Genomic DNA, 25,538 nt, shown 5'->3' on the forward strand with positions numbered 1-25,538 from the left:
TAAATAAACCATTTTCATAATAATATACTTTTCTAGTAGTATGTGCCATTGGGTAATCATAAATAGAAAATTGCCATTTTAAAAAATAAGGGCCGCCCCCTGGGATCGTAGGATTCACTGTACTCACAAACATACCAACAAACCATATATGTTAGGTCACATGAGCCAATTAACAGACAGAGTTCTGTCTTTTGCTTCCACACTTCTTCCTGTTACAGTTAGAATTGAAGTATTTCTGGTCAGGTGATCTCTGAGGCAGCACAGAGACCATCACGAAATGGTGGCTCAAGGCAAGAGATGTAAAAGGGCAATATTTACTTAAATATATATTCCAGTTTGGTAAGATTCTTTAATATGCCACTTACTATGATATGAACTATCTGTTGCTTAAGTGTTCATTTTGGGGGTATAGTTTTCCTTTAAGCAATCAGTTTGGTTGATGAAACTCGGGAGCCATCACATTGAACAATTCCTCAGTTTGTTATTTGAGAATCTCCAGCTTATACCTATTGATCATACCCTGGAGGATTGAGGTGTAGATGGAGGCTCCATAACTCCTTATATTCTTCATTTGATTAAGAACCGTGTGGTAGAGTCCTGCAGCGGGCCGGGTACCCGCAAAAACCTGCGGTACCCTGCGGGTAGAAGTTCCGGGTGCGGGTATAGATGCGGGTCGGCAGTTTTGCGGGTTTGAGGGTCGGCCCACGGGTCTTCTCAATATCGATTTTTGCAAACTTTTTCTGATCATGTCTACTTTCAATGATGTCACTTCCGGTTTACAATGACAGCACTTCCTGTTTTACTCCTTATTTTCTGATCACGACTACTTCCTATGATGTCACCTCCAGTTTACAATGACAGCACTTCTTGATTCTTGATGGTCAGCGGGTTGCGGGTCCAGGTTGCGGATAAGGTACTTGCGGGTCGGGTAGCGGGTCCAAGCGGGTAAGAATGCAGGTTTCGGGACAGAACTCTAGCGTGTGGTCCTTTGGTGGGAAAAACTATGCATACTGTATAGGAATTCCCCTTCTAGTTATTGTCTACCTCTATAAGAGTGCAGCCTCATGTCAAACATTACTTTTACCTAGTGCCTTTGTGGCCCCTAGCACAATAGGAAACACCATCTATACACTAAGATGTTCTGTAGGGCCCTTTATCAAAATATCATATGAAAACAGACAAGAAAGGGAAAAACATTTCATACTGAATGTAACCATCATCTTAATTTTCATTTTCTTTTGCAGTCTTGATCATTTAGTCTGTCCCCTCCCTTTTCCCAGAAGCCAATGGTTCTGGTTTTGTAACATGCTTACAAGATCCTACAATCAGAATCCTGTATGTATTCCACATTCTTCTGCAAACTGTCCCTTTTCAACACTTCAACTCCCTATGGCTGCAGGCCGGAAAGCAAAACCTGCTTGCTTTGTAAACAGTACCCTTAGATGCACTTTCGAATTCATGTGAACTCCCATAAACTCCCATGAATTCGACCATTCGAAATTGATTAAAAAATTGAATTTCCTAAACTCGGGTGAATAGGATCGACCCGAAAAATCTAATTGAATTCTAATCTAATTCGATTCGAGTTTTCAAAACTTGATTTGAGTTTTTTCTCTGAAAAAAACTAGAAAGTCAGGAAGGCTGAAAACAACTCCAAATTGATCCCTGGACCTCTCCCATTGACTAAAACAGCAATTCAGAATGTTTTAGGGGGTGAATAGTTGAATTCGAGTTCTTAAAGGGCCAGTGTATGATAGATCTCAAAAATCTTATTAGAATTTTTAAAAAAACTCAAATCGAATTTGAACAATTCCCTAATTTGAAAGTTTTGCCCATATAAAACCCCGAAAGTTCAAATTTTCAATTCGACCCTTGATAAATCTGCCCCTCTCTACGTACGGGCATTGAAGCTGACTAAAAGTGGAGTCAGTTATGAATATTGAAATTAATAATAGTTTCAAATGGGTTTTCGTGATGATTAAAATAATTTGGAAATGGAGGTTTAGAATTTAAGTCTTCACATTCAGAAAAGGTGCAGCAAGTGATTTGTTAGGGACAATTTTTATGACCTCCAAGGGAAGGATACAAAGTACAAACAAGAATTGCCCAAGAATTCTGCAAAGGGGTTGTGGCCTTGTGGGGGTCCTATAGCAAGTGGTAAGGACAGGATCTGAACTGCACCACTGACACTACAGTCTGCACCTGAGACTGGATTATTTAATGCACTGTGAGGTACAGACTGCAGATATACGTCCTAAAAGAGCACTATGGCGTCTTGCTCTCATCCCCCATGTTGGTCCTCAGATCCAATGCATGTGTGTGCTGTGTGCCTGCATCTTTTTCAGTTGCTGTGTTTCAACAGATGGCATTTAGTTAAAATAAACTCTTGCCTGATACCTATTGGCTCTAAGCAGCTCTTCTGATCTGGTCAGCCACTCCCAATGGCAGGCTGTACTGGAATGCAGTTTGTCCTGCTCATTGAAATGGCCAGATACAGACGTGATAATAAAGGCGATATCCACAGTTGTACTATGCTTGTGTCCTGTGACCGCAAGTCTATATTAAAGATGACTGGCAAGAAGCTAACTAAGCTGATCCTGTTCTCACCGGTTCTCCAGCTATTGCTGGATCCCAACACCTTCACCAACTGAATCAGTAGCTGTAGATACAAGCACGGTTGTCACGGTCGGCACCCAACACCAGAACAAATGCCAAGCACCCTGGTCTCGGCTCGTCCTTCACCTGTAGTGTGACCGCCTTTGGCCTCGGGAGGAGCCCTCAGCTACTCCACCAGGACTTAAACAAGAGGTGCAAGGCTATAGGTTCTGGATAGGCAGAAGGGCATGACTGTAAAGCAAAGTCTTTGGACAGAAGATCGTAGTACAAGGCGTTAGGTAATAGAGTAGTCAGATCAGGCCGGGTCGGGGCAGGCAGAGAATAAACGTTGTCAGGCAGGCAAAGGTCAAACCAGGAAGTCAATCAGTGGGTTATGCAGAATAGGTAGTCGGTATTCAAGCAAGGGTCAGGATCCAGAGGTCAGAATAGTCAAAAGCCGGGCAGGGGTCACAACAGGAATCAAACAGGTTCAAAACAGGATTAGCAAAGCTCAGGAAGCACCAGGAACAAACTCCTATCACGGGCAAGGTCCTGTGGCTTTAATAAGACTTTTATAGTTTCAAATTTGGCACCATTGCACGCTGGCGTCATCACTGCGCCTTTAAATATCGAGGAGATGGCGCTGGACAAAGAGCGGCGTGGCAGGCGTCCCCGCCGCACCACTGGACCACCAGGGTAAGTTTTTGTTTTCGTTACAACGGTGACAGCAAACTCACATTTGTAACCTGATAAAAATAACTCTGCATTCTATTTCTACAATAAAAAACGTATACCTTCTAGGAGATGTGCAGAATTTAGTTCATGGTGCTAAATGTAGGTCTCTAAGTTATCTGCTAAATCTTTTCAGTAATGATTAGGACATAGTGTTGCCACCTTTCTTAGCAAAAAATACCACTCGCTTTGATAGGGAATGGAGGCAGGACTATAATGGGGGCGATGATGTTAAAGGGTGGGGCAATGATGGAAAAGGAGTGGGGAGGTGTGCGGATCCAGCAAAGATGTTGTGATTTGCCCAGGGGGGACAGAGGGGCAAAAGTGAAGAGGCTTTCCTGAAAGGGACCAGAACTAAAGGTGATTACAAATTTACCTGCTGGTAAATTTGTAACACCGCCACAATCTTGGCTAGTATTTTACATGCTAGTCTAGTGAAATAATGGTCAGGACTGGGATTCAAAATAGGCCCTGGAATTTCAAGTACACAGATGCCCTAACAGCAACCCACATGCCCAATAAATAAGGTCTATGGCATGTTACAGCAGCTCCTCTGGTATTTGCCAGAATCTACAGATTGCCAGTCTGGGCCTTCTGGTCAGGTGACAACCCTTTTAGGACAGCAGTATGTAAGGGGGTGATGAGTGATGTATATGGTGTTGATTGTAGCATGTATGTATGGATAAATGAAATGTTTGTATGTGAATGTAATGTGTGTTTAAATAGGTCGTGGGGTTTGCTATGCTTGTGAAAGAGATTGTCACATTTAAAGTGGTAAAGAAAGAGTCAAATGGAAGTTATTTCTGTACAAACCCCCAACACTAGAGGGAACTGAAGAATGTAGGGTATAAAAGGGAGGAGTCACGCCAAAGGCGGGGTCATTCTTCTGAGCAGGTGCAGATAGATAGGGGTCTCCTCAAGTACATGCACTAGGTGCTTTAGCCAGATAGGGCTAGTGAGAATGGGTTGCAGTAATAGTAGTAGTATGTGGCTTAGGAGCTGTGGCAAAAGTGTGAGAATAGGACAGTGTAGACAACCCGAGCCAGGAGGAGGAAAATTCCTACTGGAAAGGACAGAAGGGCACTGACGTGGTGTTAGACTGGCTGAAGGAGGGAGGTGGCACAAGCAAAAGCCCTGCTTGGGGTGAAGTGGAGGAGCGTAGAGTGTACGCTGGACCGCTTGACCAGCAGGTGGTGCATAAGTCCTGGAAGGGTTCGCAAGTGCAAAATTATTGTTGGCATATACTTGGTTCATCTGAAGCCTGTAAGAAAAGAAGTTAACAGTGACGTAACTAGGGTCTGGTTGCAGGCCATGCAGGAGGGCCCCCACCTCCTCCAGAGTATTTTTTGGTGGGTTCAGGCACGTGTGCACCACCAAAAGACCTGAGGGGGTGCAGGCCATGATTGCACCCTCCGTAGTTCCGCCACTGGAAGTTAAGATCAAAGTTGTGTGGGAAGTGAGAATAAAGAATTAAAGAAATAAAACGTTTTTGTTCTGCAACCCTTTGTGTGAGTACTGTGCCTTTAAGAACTGGAGCAGGGCCTTACAAGTATTCACTCAAAATCAAAACCTTAATTGGCCTTCAGACTGGGATTTCAGTAGTATCCAAGACATGAAATTAGGCCCCCCCACCATATTAATAGTAGGTGCAGAATGGATAGGCCCCATAGTTGCCATCTCACCCCTTTCAAACAAGCCGCAGTATACTTTCTATATGTTTCATGGATATTTAGGCAGCCTATAATTTGGGAACCTAAGCTCGACATTGTATATTGTTGTATTGGCTTTGCACAGTTACAAAATCAAGGACAAAACATGGATGCACTTGTGTAACCTATGCCTGGAACACTGTGGGAAAGAAGAATATGGAACCCGGAGAGGGAAAGAATGTAACCTTGTAAAGGGCAGTTGCACATTAACAATTTTAGAGTTTTCCAAACAATTCTGTGCATGCCTCTTCTTGTAACAGTTGGTTCTTTATTAAAGGCACAGCGCATATTACGTTCCATAAACCTATGAAGAAACCCCATGCTGCAGGGATCCTTTAATTAGGTGTGTGGCCCCATTTCACACTTGCAAACATTTGGCAACTGTTCCTCTACAACAAGGAAGACAAATATTAACAGGGGAACAGCAATGTGTAATCAAGCCTCGTTTGTTTATATCATGTGCTGTTTGAGGAGTTCTAAACCAGCATTTGGATGATATACAGTACGGCGTTGTTTATATTTTACCCTCTGCATGTGATACTCATTTAACCCACCAGTCACTACAGGTTCTCAGTGTGATAATGTGACTCCTATAAACTTTATTCACCCTTACATTTTATTGTTATAGAGACTGAGTAGACTAAACTCAATATTCAAATAGGAATGAATGGAGGTACCTTCACTGATTCAGTTATACACTGATATATAGTAAAGAAATGCGTTTAACTATTATGGCAATTATTTATGAACATATCCGCAAGTCCCAGGGGTCAAAGCACTCCGCAAAATGGTCCGCTTGTTTTTTTGAATGGTCAGATAGCTAATGGGTTGCCTGGTGGAATTGTATATAAAGTGTTGCAGTACACCTTACCCCTGCCCAGAGCCCAAAGGGAGCAAATATATGTGCTGTATTTTGTAGCTCTTTGGGTAATGGGTTTACAGCTGATGTTATATTGTGTTTCCATAAATGTGTGCAAAAACATATTATTTTACTTATTACCCTGACTCCTGGAAAATCAGCATCCATTTTCACTATGATCTTTTATATTACACTGTGTTAAATTTTAGTGCCACTACCTCTTTAATGTGAGCATATGTGGGATCTGTGCCCAGTCACCATGACTCAGCTCTTGTCTTTTCTCACCAGGCCGCACTATTCACCTGATCTATCCAGGGCCTCCATTATTTATGTACGATGGTCCCTGCACGGTTACTACGGACAGGCCTATGCACAGGAATAACAAGCATGGCTGTAACATCGGCTGCATGGCAGTAATTTAAGCATGGGATGCGGGGGCTTTTATTGAGATCCAGGTCATCTGGTCATTGCCTGCTACAGCCCAAGCAGGAAGGGGTTAAGGAATGACAGAGCATATATAACAAAGGCCTAGCAAAGTATATATACAGTATATATTCCCCTTGTGTTCCCCCATGTCCTCCAGCAAGGATTGTGCCTGCCCTGTCTCCAGATATCTCACAATGACTCAGCCTTATCCTGAGCAGAGGACAAAAGAACTCAGCCCATTATAACTGTCGTTACTGCAGAACTCACTCAGATAACGTTGAAACACCATTGAATTCTATCTTTCTGTTGCAACTGATTTATTAGGCATAGTGTGCCCTAATTCTACAGCTCTTGGGGAAATGCAAACATGAAATGAAGGACATTGTCCCCATTGTCTCACTGCCTTTCCATTATCTGTCTACATAGAGACCGGCTTTATTGCAGTGGTTTTTGGACTTTTTCCGTTTGTCTCCCGTGAGGTCAAACGTTTGTTCAGGTTCCATTATCTTATAACAAGGAAACATATACATGGAAACGTTGCATCAGCCTTTCATCTATAATTCCAGGAATACCTAGCTCACATAGGTTCACTCCTGACTGACCATCAGAGTGCTTTTTCAGGACTTTCTAGAAGGCTAATAAACATTCTGCCCAAATCTCATTTCAGGCAGGGTTGCCATCTGGCCGGTATTTTCCTGGCCTAGCCGTTAAAAATTATGGTTGATCCCAATGTTATTAATAGGGAAAAAAGATAAATATATAGGACGTCCGGTATTTTTTTCCAGAAAAGGTGGCAACCCTAATTCCAGGCCATTGGGCACATGGGCTGAAGGTTCTGCTTCTCCAAGCCTGCAAAAATACACAGGCCGAGAGCAGCGGATCCGCTCCATGCCACTGCTCCACTTATCTGAGCCACTGCTGCCTGTGGAAGTCGCTCAGTGGAGTAGAGGTTGGTCTGAAGAAGCCTACTATCACGTATTTGGGTTGACCTCCTCCAGTTCGGCTCTACTGCATGTGAGCGCACGCAGGAGGATGTAATATGAATCAAAGAAGCAGGGGCATGGGGTTGATCCATTTCTCTCAGCTGAGAGAAGCGGAGCCTTCAGCCATTGTGTCCATGGCCTTAACTAGTTTACTGACTGGCCCCCTGTGAGGAAAACATCACAATTTGGCAATTTGAGGGCTAACTGTCCTGAAGGAAAATAGCAGCATCAGACTGGAGCATCCTGGCTTTCTGGGGTGCAACCTAAAGGAGAACTAAACCATAAAAATGAATATGGATAAAAATGCCATATTTGATATCCCCCAGCCAAAAGTTTCAGCTTCTCAATAGCAGCAATGATCCAGGAACTAAAACTTGTCACAGGGGTCACCATCTTGGAAAGTGTCTGTGACACTCACATGCTCAGTGGGCTCTGAGCAGCTGTTGAGAAGCTAAGCTTAGGGGACGTCACTAATTATCCAGCAGAAAATGAATATGGCCTGTGATATACTGTAAGTTGATGCTACAGGGCTGATTGTTAAATTCTGATGCTAATTGCACTGGTTTCTGTACTGCCATGTAGTAATTATCTGTATTAATTGCTAATCAGCTTTATATTGTGACATTTCTATTCTATGTGTACTGTATATTGTGAGTGGGTCCCTAACTATTCCCTGGACTATTCCAGCTGATTAAAATGATAAGTCTACATTTTCTGTCAAAAATTATAGCAGATGAAATGTCTGTTGGTGGACCCCCAATTCTGGTAGGCCCTGGGCAATTGCCCTTTATTTTCTATTATGGAGGTTGAATTATTGAACTTTTTGTTCGGCAGCTTTTCAGTTTGGAATTTAAACTGTATATGTGGCGCCTCTTTCCCTAGCAACCAGGCACATTAAATAATGAATAGGAGAAGGTATGAACAGATAGATAAGTAATAACAGATAATAACCGGCTCCAGATAAAATGAACCATAGTGTGTGTGAATGTGATATAGACTTTAGACTGCAAGCTCCACTGGGGCAGGGACTGTAAAGCTCTGGTGAATAGGCCAACACAAAGGATAAGAATATAAATCATAAAATCAATATATACTGGGACTATATTCTCTAGTTCTGCTGTAATTTGAACACTCTGCCCCATGATAAAAGGATTGGGGATTGAAGATCTTTTCCTACGAATGAATATGTTTCAACATAGTCTAAAGGTGGGCCCTCGATCCAATCGCCCATATGATCAGATTGTTGGGCCCTAGGACCCACAAGGATCGGTCCGATATCGGCAACCTCAAGGCATATTGGTGCCGCTCATTTGGTGAAATCGCCAAACAAGTGGATCTCATTGTGTATGGCCACCTTAAAGGTGGTCATACACAGGCAGATTAAAGCTGCCGATATCAGTCCGTTAGACCAATTCGGCAGCTTATCTGACAGTGTACGGGGGCTTTCCAACGGGTCTCCCTGATCGATATCTGGCCAAGATTTCAATCGAGAGGTTTGATTATGGTTGATCGAGGACCTCATTGGCTAGTTGATGCATTCCTATCCCATCGGTGCCCATTCTCTTTGTTGTAATCCAATTATTCGACCCTAGGGGTGAATTTTTGGATTAACCCGATATCGCCCTGCCGTTGGTGGGCATATCGGAGAAATATTTGCTCGTTTGATGACATCTCCAAATGAGCAGATCTTATCATGTATGGCCACCTTAAAGCATCAGTACTTTCTCCAGTTCTGTGCAAAAAAATTGTAAATAATGATGATACAAATGTGAGTTCAGGGCAGCTTCTGTTGTGATTTCCAGTCCATGTGCTCCCAGATTGCGCTGGTCAGCGTGACTGGACATTGTGTGTAGGCACGCTATGGTCAGCGGGTAGTCATGGTGTGATACACTCAGCAGCCGGCTCTAATTCCCTCTTTGTGGCCCCTCTGTTCTCAGTCAGAGAGCGTTAAGCAGATTCTTCCACTGGCCTGATGCAAGGATGATGCAACCGGGGCTGATGCAAGAGCTGATGGACGTTTCCAATGCAGCTCACTCCTATAGAGGATGAGGATTTCTCTTTCTACCTAAACAGGTTCCCTCATCTGCTGCATGACAATATTTTGCCACATTAATGTTTGTATTTTATCCAACTCAATTTAGTGCCGATGTATATATATATTTTACTCATGTTTATTGTATATGGAGGCTTCTATGATGCCTGCACCATTCCAAAGCCAGCCAATGATAGCAGTTTCTCTTCAGCCGAACCACTGATTTAAAGAGATTCTGTCATGATTTTATGGTGTAGTTTTTATTTCTAAATCACACTGTTTACATTGCAAATAATTTGTTCTAAGATATAAAATTTCATTCCTGAACCAACAAGTGTATTTTTTTTTTAGTTGTAATATTGGTGTGTAGGCGCCATCTCAGGTCATTTTGCCTGGCCATGTGCTTTCAGAAAGAGCCAGCACTTTAGGATGGAACTGCTTTCTGGCAGGCTGTTGTTTCTCCTACTCAATGTACTGTAACTGAATGTGTCGCAGTGGGACCTGGATTTTACTATTGAATGCTATTCTCAGATCTACCAGGCAGCTGTTATCTTGTGTTAGGGAGCTGCTATCTGGTTATCTTCCCATTGTTCTGTTGTTAGGCTGCTGGGGGGGAAGGGAGGGGGTGATATCACTCCAACTTGCAATAAAAAGAGTGACTGAAGTTTGTTAGAACACAAGTCACATGACTGGGGGTAGCTGGGAAACTGACAATGTGGGGGTGATTTATCAAGGTCCGAATTTATTTCAATATTGGCTGCTACAAATCTAAGCCGCTCAGGTTTTTAACGCTTATTTATTAAATTTTCCCGAAAATTACCTGTGCGGGAAAAGCTCAGATTTTCACGATTTTTTCCGTGAATTTCCCCCGAAAGCTCCGAAAACATAGTGAAATTGCCTGAAACGCCAGACACAACCAAAAATCATTTTATTTTAAATCATTTTATGCAACCTCGACAGGTTTGAGATGCCGTGTTTTTATATTCGGGCTTTTTAGCCCTCTGGGTTTAATAAATTCAGAAAAATTCGTGATTTTTTTAAAAGCCTATTATAACACAAAAAATCATAAATTTTTCAGATTTTGGGGAATTTCGGGTATTCGGAGTTTAATAAATAACCCCCTAGGTCTAGCCCCATGTCAGATTTTAAAATGAAATGCAAAAAGATCTGTTTTCTCTTTTGAGAAATGGATTTCAGTGCAGAATTCTGCTGGAGCAGCACTATTAACTGATGTGTTTTGAAGAACATTTTTTCCCATGACAAAATGGGAAAATTCTGCAAGAGCGTGTTTTTATAAGATGCAGATACTGAGGTTACCCTTACATTCTATTGAAATAGATATTTATTGAACAGACAAAGAACATGCACAGAGGCTGAAAATAATCCTTGTATCTGATTAGGGTCCAGGCTCAGGTATTCTGGGCACCAGTTGAGTTCTTTATGTCATTCTGTAATAAGGTGAAGCTCCTCTCACTTGTAACCTAAATAACCACCTCTCCTAATTATCTGTAATACAAATCCTATCCTATGGGCTGAAATGATGTGGAATAAAATGTCTTTCCTTCATGCAACTAGAAAAAAAAAATTGGATAAATCATATTATATTTTAATAGGATTATTAATACAAATCTGTCCGACTAGCACAACACACTGTTTGCAGGTGTATTTTTTTAGGGTGACGGTGCCCCTTTAAATGATGAAGGGAATCCCAGAACTGGGTCAAAAAAAGACCTTGTTAATCGGGTTAATTATAATGTAAATACTGTAAGGCTTTGCGACACAGTGTGGCTGGCAGGTGAATTACAGACCTCTGCGGATTTCCCTTTCTGCTTTAGACAAAGGAAAAGTCTATGACACACATAGGGGTGGTTTGTTCAATGCTGCCAGTGGTAGTCAGATCAGCCTATGTGCCATTCTTTACCCTAAGGAAAGGCACATTATAGGCACCACTCTAGTTTTTTAAATGGATGTATTTGCTATTCTTTACAATATACAGCATTTTGTTAGGAAGCTACTTTAAAAGATATTCACTAAAGAGGAAAGAACATACATCAAGAGTGTAAACACTGTATAATGTAAGGATAGGATATCTCAATCGGCATGTGATGGCTGTGGAAACTGGCAATTGTAGTTTTAACTCAAGGTCTTGATATTAAAAATCTGACTGAGGATGATGGGAGATGTAGTTTATGGCTGATGAGCATGCTTATGATACCCCTGACAACCAATGTCCAATGACAAAATGAAATTCCCATTCAAGGTAAAAGTGTGTGTGGGGGGGGGGTACCCAGAGATTAAAGCATTGTCGGGTACAGGAGACAGGTAGACTCTTGGTAGACCTTTGGTCTGGCAGTTGATCAGGTACAGTGGTTCCTGCTGTTCAATCAATTGAACAATGCTGGGAAATGTCTGCAGGGAGAGAAACGTGAGAGGCAAACGTGTGGGGAGGCAAGGAATTTGTGGAGGTGGGGGGAGTGGGAAGCAGAAGAAGGTGGGGATTGGTAGAAAGAGAAGGAACATGGGAGGAGAGAAGAGTGGAACCATGTTAGGTACAGGATCATTACTTAGCACTGCTCATGTGGAGCCACATCAGAAACAGCCTCGGGCTTCTGACACATGCCATTAACTAATATTTTAACAGGTATTCATAAAGCACCTGTGTATTGCCCAGAAACATAGATAATGATGACAAAGGCCAGTCTAATCCACCAATTAACCCTGATGACCTTTAACCTTGGGCCTGCCTGTGCTCATCCTGTGCTGCTCAGTAAAACTCCCAGGCCTGGCTAGATTGTATGTGTGTGGCCTCATGTGTTTTAAAATGGCTCGTTTTAAGCAACATTTCAATTGCCTTAATTTTTCTAAATAATTTGCCTTCTTCTGACTCTTTCCAGCTTTCATATGGAGGTCACTGACCCCGTGTAAAAAAACGAATGCTCCTTAAGGCTACAAATGTATTGTTTTTGCTCCTTTCTATTACTCATCTTGCTATTTAGGCCCCTCTTATTCATTTTCCAGTCTCTTATTCATATCAATGTATGGTTGCTAGGGTAAATTGGACCCTAGCAACCAGATTGTTGGACTTGTGGGTTGGAGAGTTGCTGAATAAAAAGCTAAATAACGCAACACAATAAAAAATGGAAACCAGTTGCAATTTGTCTCAGAATCAGGGCCAGAACTAGGGGTAGGCAGAGTAGGCACGTGCCTAGGGCGCAAAGCTGGGAGGGCGCCAGGCACGTACCTCCTCTGTCGCCTACCCCAAGTCCAGCTCCCTTCGCTGGCCGACTCGATGTAGTTTTCACGATCTGTGCGCTTCTGCACGCGGGCGCAAATTCGCGCATGCGCACGCGCTCGCTAAATAGGTGCTGCGACTGCCGGGCCTGCCTAGGGCGCCTGCCCAGCATGGCCCGGCACTGCTCAGAATATCCCTCTCTTTCTTTAAACAATGTATCCTTTATGCTGCCAATAACTGTATACAACCTACTGACATGGCCAGTTTTAAACAGGAAGGTTTACTTGCATATACTGTATATATGTGTGTGTGTGTGCTTAATGGGACTAGCTCTGAATGTAGTGACAAGGTAACTTCATGCACGGGTTGCCTGATTGAAAAGTGCCCTCTACTGGCTATACTATAAGGCAACATGTTAAAATGCTCGGTGGGCTTTAGTATGCCATCGCCTCCAAACACCATTTCCCTAGACTTGTTGCATAGGTTGCCAAACTGCAGACTGGTTACTCACAGAGAAATAAATAAGAAATAATTAAGAGGATGCAATGCAGAGGAGAAGTAGTCGTAGTAGTAGCAGCAGAGGCAGTAGTAGCAGCAGCAGCAGCAGCAGCAGCAGCAGCAGCAGTAGTAGTAGTAGTAGTAGTAGTAGTAGTGAGAAGAAACGTACGCAGTAATCTTTGACTGCAAGTGTTTTTTGAGTTTGTGGACTCTGTGTTCTAGGCTCTATAACTAGGTTACTTGGAAATAGATCTATGTAAACCAGTGATCCCCAACCAGTAGCTCATGAGCAACATGTTGCTCTCCAACCCCTTGGATGTTGCTCCCAGTGGCCTCAAAACAGGTGCTTATGTTTGAATTCCAGACTTGGAGGCAAGTTGGTTGTATAAAAACCAGATGCATTGACAAACAGAGTCTCAATGTAGGTTGACAATGTATGTATGTATGTATATTTTTATTTGTAAAGGGCTCCACGAGGGCAAAGCACTGTACAGCAAAACAGTAAATTAGTAGTAACAAACAAGGGGTCATTGGAATAAAAAGTAACAATAAGTGCATTATTAGAAATACAATTCACATAAATATAAAAAATATAATTACAATACAGATTAAGTGCTCAGTGTGAAGGAAACAAAAGGCTAGAGAACCCTACCCCGTTACCCTCCCATTTAGGCTTACAGTCTAAATGGGAGGGTAACATACAGACACAATTCAGAGGGGTATTAAGGTGCTGTGGGTTACAGTTTGTTACACCGTTATATAAGTGCCAGTTCAGGTGTTATACAGGTGCTCCCAGAGGTAGTCTTTGAGTTTTGTTTAAAAAACACAGAAGGAGGATTCTCTCCTGAGAGATTCAGGAATGGCAGGGCTTTGACTGAAGGGCTTTGAAGGTTATGAGGAGGAGTTTATAAGTTATTCTTTGTTTTATAGGAAGCCATGATAAGGACAGCAGAGGAGGGGCCTGTACCCTTTAAGATGAGAGGAGGATAATTCTTGCAGCAGTGTTGAATACAGACTGTAGAGGGGAGAGATGGGAGTGAGGGAGGCCAGTTAGTGGAAGGTTACAGTAATCTAGTCTGGATAGGATGAGAGCATGAGCATCTTGGCTGTATCAGGTGAAAGGAAGGGATGGATTTTGGCAATATTGTGTAATAAAAAGTGACAGGTTCTGACAGTGGTGTTGATATGATCAGAGAAGGAGAGAGAGGAGTCAAAGATTACCCCCAGACAATCCACATAGGGACTACTATATGGCCAATCACAGCACTTATATGGCACCCCAAGAACATTTTTCATTTTTGTGCTGCTCCCCAACTCCTTTTACTTTTGAATGTTGCTCACGGGTTCAAAAGGTTGGGGATCCCTGATGTAAACCAATACTAGCATGCTGGGGTCCTCTAGTGACCAAACAGAGGTACAACATCATTGCTTCCAAAAAATTCCACATGCATGCTTAAAAGATAAAAAGTATGGTTTTATTAAGTCATTTTAAAAATATCAAAAACTCCCCACATGGAGCCTAACGCGTTTCATGCTTACCTAGCACTTATAGGCAATCTCTGTACCTCTGTGTACTAGGGTCCAGAACAAAATCCCTTTCCACCATACCTAGTAAATGTTTGTGAATAATGCTTACTTGCACAATTATTACTTGTATTATACTACATATACCAGTGGAGGGTACCATCAACCTAGTACTCCTGTGCAGATATAGTGCCCTGGTCAATAACTCATCTCCTAAAGCTTCCATCTTTGGGCAGGGAGCAGTAGGAGATGGGATAGGGTCACCCCAGTACCAGGAGACTGTGCTACCAGGGATTAAACATTCATTTTCATTGCTAAACATTTTCTAACAAAAGGACACACAATACCTACCTTTAAATGTATGGCAATAGACTACCAACCTCCTCTAGAAAGAGTAGGAGATAGGGAAACTGTGGAGGGAATCCAGGTGGATCGACAGATTGGACTCTGTGGCTCCTCAGGCAACTTAACGAGACTCTGCCACTTGGGTGCTTCTTATAAACATCTGGTTCTGATGTATTTTTTCCTGCATTGTAACCTTTTTTGACTTATCCTGCTACATAACTATAGTAGTGGTATCTATTTGCTACATTCTTTCTTATTGGTTATAAACTCTCACACTTTAATCACGTTACGCTGTAACACTGCCTAATTGACTCCAGTACCTGACTTATGATTCATTTCTTGCAACAGGGGTAGCAGGCGTACCCCTCCTCAGAATCAATCGTCTGTACTCTTGGCCCTTTAAGTCGTATATTAACCCCAGCAGTAACCCCGGGTCTGGTCGTAACATTTTATTTTTACTATCCTGGTATGTGAGATAGGAGTGGAGGTGGCACAGTAAACGAATCGTTCCTTTTGGCTAAAGACCTGCTAAATTGCTGTCAGGGGAACGGACGCCGGCATCAAAAACGAGACGCCGGCGCAGTTTCGCTAATTTTTCACAGTTTCGCCAATTTTGTGGGAAAACGAAAACGCGTCAAATTCGCCCATCATTACTTAGGACCTAGAGAAGTGTTGCAGAACTGATGAGGTCTGTTAGCTTTTCATGTGAAGCAACTACAACATGACATATAACCGTAGAGCTTTATATTTCGTTTTGTGTTTTACTTTGTCACTTTACCACAGCGTCATAGTTGCCTAGCAACAAGAATTGGCGGCAATCTTTCCTTTAAAGCGTCTCACTGTGCAATGTTCTAATCACTTTCCCTGACGAAAGTTCCTGTGTGGAACTGAAACGTTGGAATTAATAAACCTAAGCGCAGGAGTCAAAATAGGCCCTGGCATTTCAGGTACACAGAGGCCCAAGCAGCCTCCCACCAGCCCAATAAATAGTGACTGTCTATGACAACTTACAGCAGCCCCTCTGCCAGTCCGAACCTGGTAGTAACTGTCAGCTGCATTCTGGTGACCTGAAGGAAGAAAGCTTCCAGAAATATTAAGGATTTGTGGGATTTTGAATGGAACACTGAGGAATGGGGGGGCATTTAGGGAGTGATATGGAGCACAAGAAACTTCAGATGATGGGTCTATTGGAAGGAAAGGTGTAGGGCACTATAGTGTATACACTTGTAGCTGTATGTGCTTATTGGTTACACAGAGGTTTTGGAGAGTGGGAGTGTAGACACCATATGACCCATTATACAGCCAAATAAATAAAAAGTAGATATAAAGTATATTCCACTGTTGTATAGTAGTTTGTAAGGGAAGAGTCCAGGATGGTGAGTTTTATGTGCATTTACTAATTTTTTAATTAATTCATTAATTTTGAAATCTGACACGGGGCTAGACATTTTGTCAGTTTCCCAGCTGCCCTCAGTCATGTGACTTGTGCTCTGACTTCAGTCACTTTTAACTGCTGCACTGCAAGTTGGAGTGATATAAACCCCCTCCCTTTTCCTCCCAGCAGCCTAAAAACAGAACAATGGGAAGGTAACCAGATAGCAACATCCTGACACAAGATAAAAGCTGTCTGGTAGATCTAAGAACAGCAATCAATAGTAAAATCCAGGTCCCACTGTGACACATTCAGTTACATTGAGTAGGAGAAACTATAGTCTGCCTAAAAGCAGTTCCATCTTAAAGTGCTGGCTCTTTCTGAAAGCACATGACCAGGCAAAATTACCTCAGATGGCGCCTACTTACCTGCGGGTTTACTTGCTGGTTGGGCGGGTTCGGGACGACCTCCCACTCCTCTTTTCGGGGGGCAGGCAGGTGCCGGTTGAGCTCTTCTTCTGCTGTCCCCGCCCACCACCTTCAAATGCCAGCTTCCAACTTCCGGGTTCTTCTTTTATAGACGCTGTGCCTGCTCGCCCCACCACTTTTGTGATGTCATCAGCGGGGCGCAGCGGGTCTATAAAAGGAACCCAGAAGTCAGGCTCGGGCAGGCGCGGGTGGAGGTAGGGCAGGTTGCGGGATTTCCCTGATGCAAATATCGCTTGCGCCTATACACTTACATCTATACACCTATTACAACTAAAAAATATATACTTGTTGGATCAGGAATGAAATTTTATATTTGTAGAGTGAATTATTTGCAGTGTAAACAGTTTAATTTATAATAACTACATCATACAAACCATGACAGAATCCCTTTAATGGAGTAGCCATGAGTCTTGGGATTTATGTGAAGTGGAGCAAACTTTGCACCTGTAACTACATTGCCCCATTGGCATTCTTATGTAAATAAACCTTTGAACTCTGTTTCAAAAACAGCGGCTCTAAGATGTTGCTGCACTACAACCCCCACCAAGGTGTGTGGACAACTGTAGCCCAGAAATATCTGGGGACCCAAGGTTAATAAACAATGTCCTAAAGTGTTACTTCAAGGAAATATTCAAGGTTCTCTTTGCTATTCAATAACAATTTGTTTGTCCTCCCTGAAAAACAAAGAGGACATTACAAACTGTGGGATGTGCATCTCAGAACCTTTAACTGAGGATTATAATGTCATAAGTCAATTCCATACAGAGCCATAATTATTTGCTATTTTCCCGAGTTATTTAAATTCCGCTAAGTAGTTCCTCATGTACTGACCTCATTAGCAAGACTGGGCAGAACTGCACGAATGATAGATACCATTAACAGTGCAGAAATTGATTTTGTTCCCATAATAAACTGCATACAGTTCTGTCAATACCTTTCACCAATCCAGCTGAAGCAAGCATGGAGAATCATGTAGGGAACAGTGAACAAGCTCAAAAGCATCAGCCAGCAATTCAGCAGCAAATGTCTGTTATATAACCAGAACATGTGTACTGTATAACAGTTGTTCCATAGGATAGTAATACCCTTTGGCATCATCATCATCGATTTGTGAAGCACCGGCAAGTTCTGCGGCACTTTAGCAAATGTAGATCTTACATTTAAAAAAAAACCCAGGGTTATAGAATAGGGTTACAGTTCCCTTGTCTTTTTGGGTAAACCCGATTTGTAGCACCTTAGAAAGCGGGACAAAATGAAAATCCCCCCCCCCATTCAAAGTGAAAGAGTAGAAAGAGGAAAGTGCAGCGATACTCAAGATTCTGATTTGGGGAGGTCTACGTCTATTTATCATAGAATGTTAATGGTTTTAGTGGTATTTGAAACCATGATTAAACTAAATAATGCCATAAAAGTTATTAAAACTAAGACCCGTATATAAAAAGCACGAATGAAAATAGAAATGCTGAAAGATGTGCTAAAAAATACCTCTAAAGATTTGTGGTTTTTGGACAATTCCTAGGGAAATTTTAGTGGTTTTAGTGGTCTTTGAAACCATGGTTCTAATTTTCTCTTGAATCCATCAATGCAATTAAAGTTATTAAAAAATCCGAATATAAAAAGCACGAATGGAAAAATAAAAACGATGAAAGATGCGCTAACAAAATACAAATACCTCTAAGAATCTGTGGTTTTTGGGCAAATTCTAGGGGATTTTAGTGGTTTTAGTGGTCTTTGAAACCACGATTAAACGAATTTTCTCTAGAATCCATCAATGCCATAAAAGTTATTAAAAGATCCGTATATAAAAAGCACAAATGGAAAAAAATTGCTGAAAGATACAAATACCTCTAAAAAAGTGTGGTTTTTGGACAATTCATAGGGAAAAAAATCTGAAAACCTCTCAAAGTCCAAATTGATTAAAAATGGTCCAATAGGATCAATGCAGCTCCTCTTGACCTCTATAGGACCTGAACAACTTTTACCTGGCAAAATTGTGTTTCAAAGAAATAAACACATTTATAGAGATTCGTAACAAAAAAGAGAAATTTTAATGTTAGTAAATAGGCCCCTTTGTGTTCAAGTCTAGTGTAAGGCAGAGGCTTATATTGTGCTTTTTTCTCCCTTAGATTTTGGGGACCATGTGAACTTTACAGTAAGGAAGCCTAGCCACATTTTCATATGCCAAGTATGGTGGTATGTGACTTCTCCCAGGTCACAAGGAGTTGCCACTGGGATTCAACCCTGGCTCTCTAATTTTAGTACCGTTTTCCTGTAAGCCAACCCCTCCTCCTAAATGTGTTTTCTGTCTAGCTTTCTGGGAAGGTCTTCAGTTCAACAGCCAATTTCAGGCTGTGCTCTAGGACCATCTTTTTTCTTCAAACCTGATGAACTGTTTTCATTGACCAGGTGTACACATGTACTTCAGCAAAATGCAGAGGAGCTTTTGCCCCTCAAACTTGTGACCCCTCTCATATAGCATTGGCCCCCTGGGTGTGATGATGTGGGGTACCCAAGTATAATATAGTGGCATGAATCTGAGAATTTTTTTAACAGGCTTACAGGTATTGGATCTGTTATCTGGATGTAAAGTAAATTGAAATGATGCAGATCGCATCGGAGCTCACCCAGTTCAACTGTGCCTTCTCAGCCGCTGCCTTAGTGAGACGCCAGCCACTCTGTGCCGGTAAATCCCAAATGCAAAAAGAAACTCCCTCATACTAGGCGCTGATCCAGGACACGATGTGAGTACACAGGCGTTGTGTAGAAAAATCGGATTTATTAAAAAAAACACACAGGGGGAATCTTGCGGTGGATGTGCTGAACATTACAAGAAGGACATTTTCCACAGACTCAATTTTAATAAATAATTCAGATTTTTAAAAATGATTTCCTTTTTCTCTGTAATAATAAAACAGTACCTTGTACAGTGGTGTAATTATAGAGGAAGCAGAGGTAACTATAGAGACCTGCTCATTCTATAGCCAGCAAGAATCCCAGCCACTCTCTCAACTGCAGTGGGGAAGCAGAGGGCAGACATAGTGGGCAGGGTCTGGGCGGGGAGTGGGCAGGCCTGGGCAGGGAGTGGATGGAGTCCAGTCGGGAAGTGGACGGAGGTGGGAAGTGCACGGTCGGTTGGGGATCGGAATGCGCTGGGCCCCTCTGAAGATTTTTTTGCAGGGGGCCCTGCACACTCTAGTTACACCACTGTTGGAGGAAAAACAATACTATTGGGTTTATTTCATGTTTAAAATTATTAGAAAGCAGGCTGAAAGTGTAGAGGTCCAAACTGCAGAAAGACCCATCACCTGGAAAAAAAACAGGTCCTGAGTATTTTGGATAACAGGTCCCATACCTGTTTTTGATTTGATTTTGCACTGGGACAGTGAAGAGATTCTCGCTTAGTATTGTTAGTATCAGAGTAAAGCTGAAACTGATAATGCAAATAATGGGATACCTATAACTAGTATCATTAGTAATATGGAGTGTCTTGTGTATTTATTTTAGGATTCCAGAAGCAGCATAGTTTGTGCTCTGTGGCTAGAGTAACTGAATAAGAGCAAATATCCCCCTTACAGAGAGGCTCATATAAGCCAAAACTGCAGCTAATGGATTTCCTCTCTTGGACATAAAAGCCTGAATCTGTAAATAGAAACCCCACAGCATTCCTTGTATTTGCTCTGTCCTCTCTCTCTCTAGTAACACTGAAGACCCGTGTGACATTTGGCCAAGTATATTTTTACCCTTTACTACATGCTTGCAGGTTTCACTTTCCCAGAGTCACATCTGCTCACTAACTTAATATGTTTTTGCTTCTGCCACTGTATAGTTGGCTGCTCCTCACCCTACAGCTATGGGAAGGGAGGGGTTTGTTTATACAGAGGTAATCTCAGTGAACTGAAAATTTGTTTTAATTGTGCTCAGTCAGGTAGAAGTCAACTTTACTTTGTTTCAGATCTTGCCCTGTTTAATGTAAGACATAACAAAAAGCATACCTACCCTATGCGTAGAACTAATGTTGAAAAAGTTATATTTGTCCTTTAAAAACAGGACACTTTCCTGTTTGAGAGTTTGTTATAATTTAAATGAGTGTTTAATGTCTGCTACGAGTGGTCACCAAGCCTATGGTATGGCTGGTTAGGGTAGGAACAAATTCAGTTATTGATACATAGAGCAGTGGGATGACTTTTACGGATGGAGAAATGGGGGAGGAGTCATAGGGAGGCACTATTTGGAGCAATAGGTGCAGGGCTGCTCCTGCCATGAGACAAGGTGAGTACCCTTCCTTTAGACGGCAGTGAGCAGCCAGTTACAAGGAGCAGCAAAAAGCCACCCCTTTGACCTGCTCTGATGTTGATGTTTTAAACGGGAGACAGGGGCAGCAGCCCCACGATCACCCCTGAATAGGTGGCATTTTAGGGCAACAGCATAGTTATAGGAAGGGGCTATATGGAGCAGTATGAAGGGATTACTGTTCCAACAGGTTTAAAGCAATGAAAGTTGCACTTAGGATAGTTATCATGGATTATGGTGTAATGTGTATTAGTGATCAACGAATCTATTCACCAGCCATGGATTCGTGGCGAAATTCCACATTTCACCGTGTTCCAATTTTTTGGCAAAACTGCAGCAAAAATTTCTATCGAAAACATTTGCTGAACAAAAACGCCCATAAGAAATAACGCCTATTGACTTTAATGCATTAGGACACAAGTCACCATAAGAAAAAACGCCCATTGACTTTAATGCATTAGGGTAAAAGTCACCGTAAGAAAAAACGCACATTGACTTCAATGCATTAGGGTAAAAGTCACCGTAAGAAAAAACGCACATTGACTTCAATGCATTAGGGTAAAAGTCACCGTAAGAAAAAACGCACATTGACTTTACTGCATTTGGAGTGAGAAGGCTGATGTACAACAATACTGTAAAGACAATTACTGTAAATTGCCACCTGATTCTGCAATGACATCAATGAATAAAGCTGGGTCATAAAGCCTAATAAGATTCCACATACACCTCAGCTGTTGTTCTGATTTATATTAGTATAATACCAGTCAGGCACATTTTCCCATCTCTACACACAACCAGAATACCACAGTGGGTATCTCAGAGATCCTTACCTGGGCCAATATTATCTTGGGATCCGACTTAAAAATAGAGGCAGAATTTGCCAATCATCAGATATCAACTTCCTACTCTAACTTGAGTCTTTTATCAAAATACCATTGGGAGAAAGAGTCTCATGCTTTGTGGCTTACACTGCTGGGATGTCAAGAAAATGTGCTCTCCATGTTATTGACTATGGCAATTCATCATAAATTATTCATGCATTCTGTATCTGATTTATAAATAAAATTGCTGCTTAAAGTATTTTGCATCTGTTGCTATTTTGTGCACTGCTGGCTCTGGCTATTAAAACAAAGTAGCAGAAGCCATCTTATTAGCAAGCAGGTGAAAAAGCATAAAAGGTATTTTGGGAAATAGTGTCTTGGCTGGAAGAAAGCTGACCTCTGCTACGTTATTTCAAGGGTCAAAACCATTAATACAAAAAGGGAAAGACAACTACTGCTCTGAAATATTCCCCAGTACTATTCACAGTTTAGCAAGGATATTAAAAAGTGAAGTCCTCCTTGAAAAAAGTTCTGAATCCGAATACCCTACCGAATCCGAACCCTAATTTGCATATGCAAATTAGGGGTGGGGAGGGAAATCACGTGACTTTTTGTCAGAAAAAAAGGAAGTAAAACATTTTTCCCCTTCCCATCCTAATTTGCATATGCAAATTAGGGTTCGGATTCGGTTCGGTATTCGGCCAGATCTTTCACGAAGGATTCAGGGGTTTCGGCCGAATCCAAAATGGTGGATTCGGTGCATCTCTAGTAACCAATCAGTGACTTGAGGGGGGGGCATGTGGGTCATAACTGTTGCTTTTGAATCTGAGCTGAATGCTGAGGATCAATTACAAACTCAATTACAAACTGAACAGATATGTCCCATGTGGCCCCCCTTCAAGTCACTGACTAACTCAGCGTTAGAGAGCTGAAAAGCAGGAAGTAGTGTTCTGTTCTGTTAGACATCCAGCCACTCCAGCCTTTATACATTACATTTTTGGCTAACTAACTATATTAGAATTGTTTTTATTTTGCATAGCCTGTCTATTTACTCACTTTTTATTTTTACACTGAACTGTTCCTATATTTTTTGGTGTTACTGATCCTTTAAAGGATAAGTAAACCTTTAAAATAAGTGAATGTAAAATTGATGAGGGTGCTGTTCTAGGCACTTTTGTAATTTCCATTCATTATTTATTTTTCTTTAATTCTAAGATATTAAAGGATACATGCACCATTAACAGAACGAATTTTGTTACAACAGCACCACCTGCTGGTCAGTTTCCGACCACTTTGACCACCAAGTAGACAAGGAAGGTGTCAGGAGAAAGAAAGGGGCTGCTCTGATGTTCTTCTGCTAAGGAAAGGTTTTTAATTTTTTTCCTAAGCAGAACAAGATCAGAGCAGCCCCTTTCTTTCTCCTGACACCTTCCTTGGAAACTGGCCAGCAGGTGGTGCTGTTGTGACAAAATGTATTCATATTAATAATAGACATATCCCTTAATATCTTGGAATCAAAAAAAAAAAATTAATGAATGGAAATTACAAAAGTGCTTAGAGTAGCTTCCTCATCAATTTTACACTCACTTATTTTAAAGGCTTACTTATCCTTTAAGGCGGGCTCCTATGTCCAGCACCTCACCCAAGCAACCATACACGAGTGAATATTAAATGCTGTATTTTCCCTAGTGACAATTGTATAGTATGTTGCTATGGAATAAAGACAGTCCTATGTGCAGCACCAGCTATGGTCATCCCGTTACAGAGCAACAGATGTGCAATGAAGGACAGTGATCTTTCTATAGTGTAGTCCAGCGCTAGCCAACTGAGGGCCTACAGGTCATTCATGGTCCTCCTGGAGATTTTATGGCCCCAGCCTCCTTTAGAGTTTCTTCAATCTTTTTATATGACATCATCATATTCAGTGGTATAACTAGATATTACTGGGCCCCACAACAAATTATTTTTCAGGCCCCCAAACTGTTTAGAGGTGTACTTGTTTTACCAATATTTATTGAAACTGGCTTATCAATCTTATGATCATAATTTTGTAACTAAAAAACCCCCTGTCTTTGTAAATACATGCATCTGCATAGATTACTGATATGACAGGGGCCCAGGGAATGTGCATTGATCAATTTTTCTTCTTTTTTTCTATGTCTGTAGTTAATTTGGCCAGATCAGTAGCACTTCCAATGTATTTTAGTACATTTTTATTTAGCCATGGAGTGCTCTCACAATTTTTCCTTTTTGTATTTTGTATTGTAGCAGATTTATTCTGTTTGGAAGTTCAGCAGCTATGCTGCAGGCCAGGCTTCCATGTGGTTGTAGCACCCCCATACCTGTCTCTTTAAATGGTGTAACAATGCCTTTGGAAATGGGTGTTGGTCTGGGCAGTTTCTCTCTCTTAAAAGCCGCAAGCGGGGGAGGATTAATCTCATGGAACCAATGCTGGGGTCTAGGTTATCTCTCCCCTTTGAAAGCTAATGGCGGGGGAGGACTAAGCCCTATGATGAAAACCAATGCCCAGGTCGGGAGACCTTATTTTTCAGGTAATGCTCTTATGCCGGGAGGCTTTAGCATTTGAAATTATGACCAGAGGTAAATAGTTAGGGACCGCCATATGGGTTTTACCTTGACGTGGTATGGTGGCTTATCAATCTTATGATCATAATTTTGTAACTAAAAAACCCCCTGTCTTTGTAAATACATGCATCTGCATAGATTACTGATATGACAGGGGCCCAGGGAATGTGCATTGATCAATTTTTCTTCTTTTTTTCTATGTCTGTAGTTAATTTGGCCAGATCAGTAGCACTTCCAATGTATTTTAGTACATTTTTATTTAGCCATGGAGTGCTCTCACAATTTTTCCTTTTTGTATTTATTGAAACTGTGTATGACTTAGGGCTTCATGGGCTCTGCAGCTGCAGGGTCTGCTTCCTCTATAGTTACATTCCTGATCATATTAATGAAATTCTGCAATCTAATTTGTGGTATGACAGATATTTATCCCACTACATGACACGACAGCACTTGTTCAGCCAATTCCTGTGTTCATTAAAGGGGTGGTTCACCTTTAAGGTAACTTTTAGGGGCCGATTCACTAAATTCGAGTGAAGGATTCGAAGTAAAAAAACTTCGAATTTCTAAGGTTTTTTTGGGCTACTTCGACCATCGAATGGGCTACTTCGACCTACGACTACGACTTCGAATCGAAGGATTCGAACTAAAAATCGTTCGACTATTCGACCATTCGATAGTCGAAGTACTGTCTCTTTAAAAAAAACTTCGACCCCCTAGTTCGGCAGACAAAAGCTACCGAAGTCAATGTTAGCCTATGGGGAAGGTCCCCATAGGCTTGCCTAACTTTTTTTGATCGAAGGATATTCCTTCGATCGTTGGATTAAAATCCTTCGAATCGTTCGATTCGAAGGATTTAATCGTTCGATCGAAGGAATAATCCTTCGATCGTACAATCGCAGGATTTGCGCTAAATCCTTCGACTTTGATATTCGAAGTCGAAGGATTTTAATTCCTAGTCGAATATCGAGGGTTAATTAACCCTCGATATTCGACCCATAGTGAATCAGCCCCCTAGTATGTTATAGAGTGGCCAAATCTAAGCAATT

Source organism: Xenopus laevis, chromosome 3S, assembly GCF_017654675.1.
Source record: "Xenopus laevis strain J_2021 chromosome 3S, Xenopus_laevis_v10.1, whole genome shotgun sequence".
Classification (NCBI taxonomy): domain Eukaryota; kingdom Metazoa; phylum Chordata; class Amphibia; order Anura; family Pipidae; genus Xenopus; species Xenopus laevis.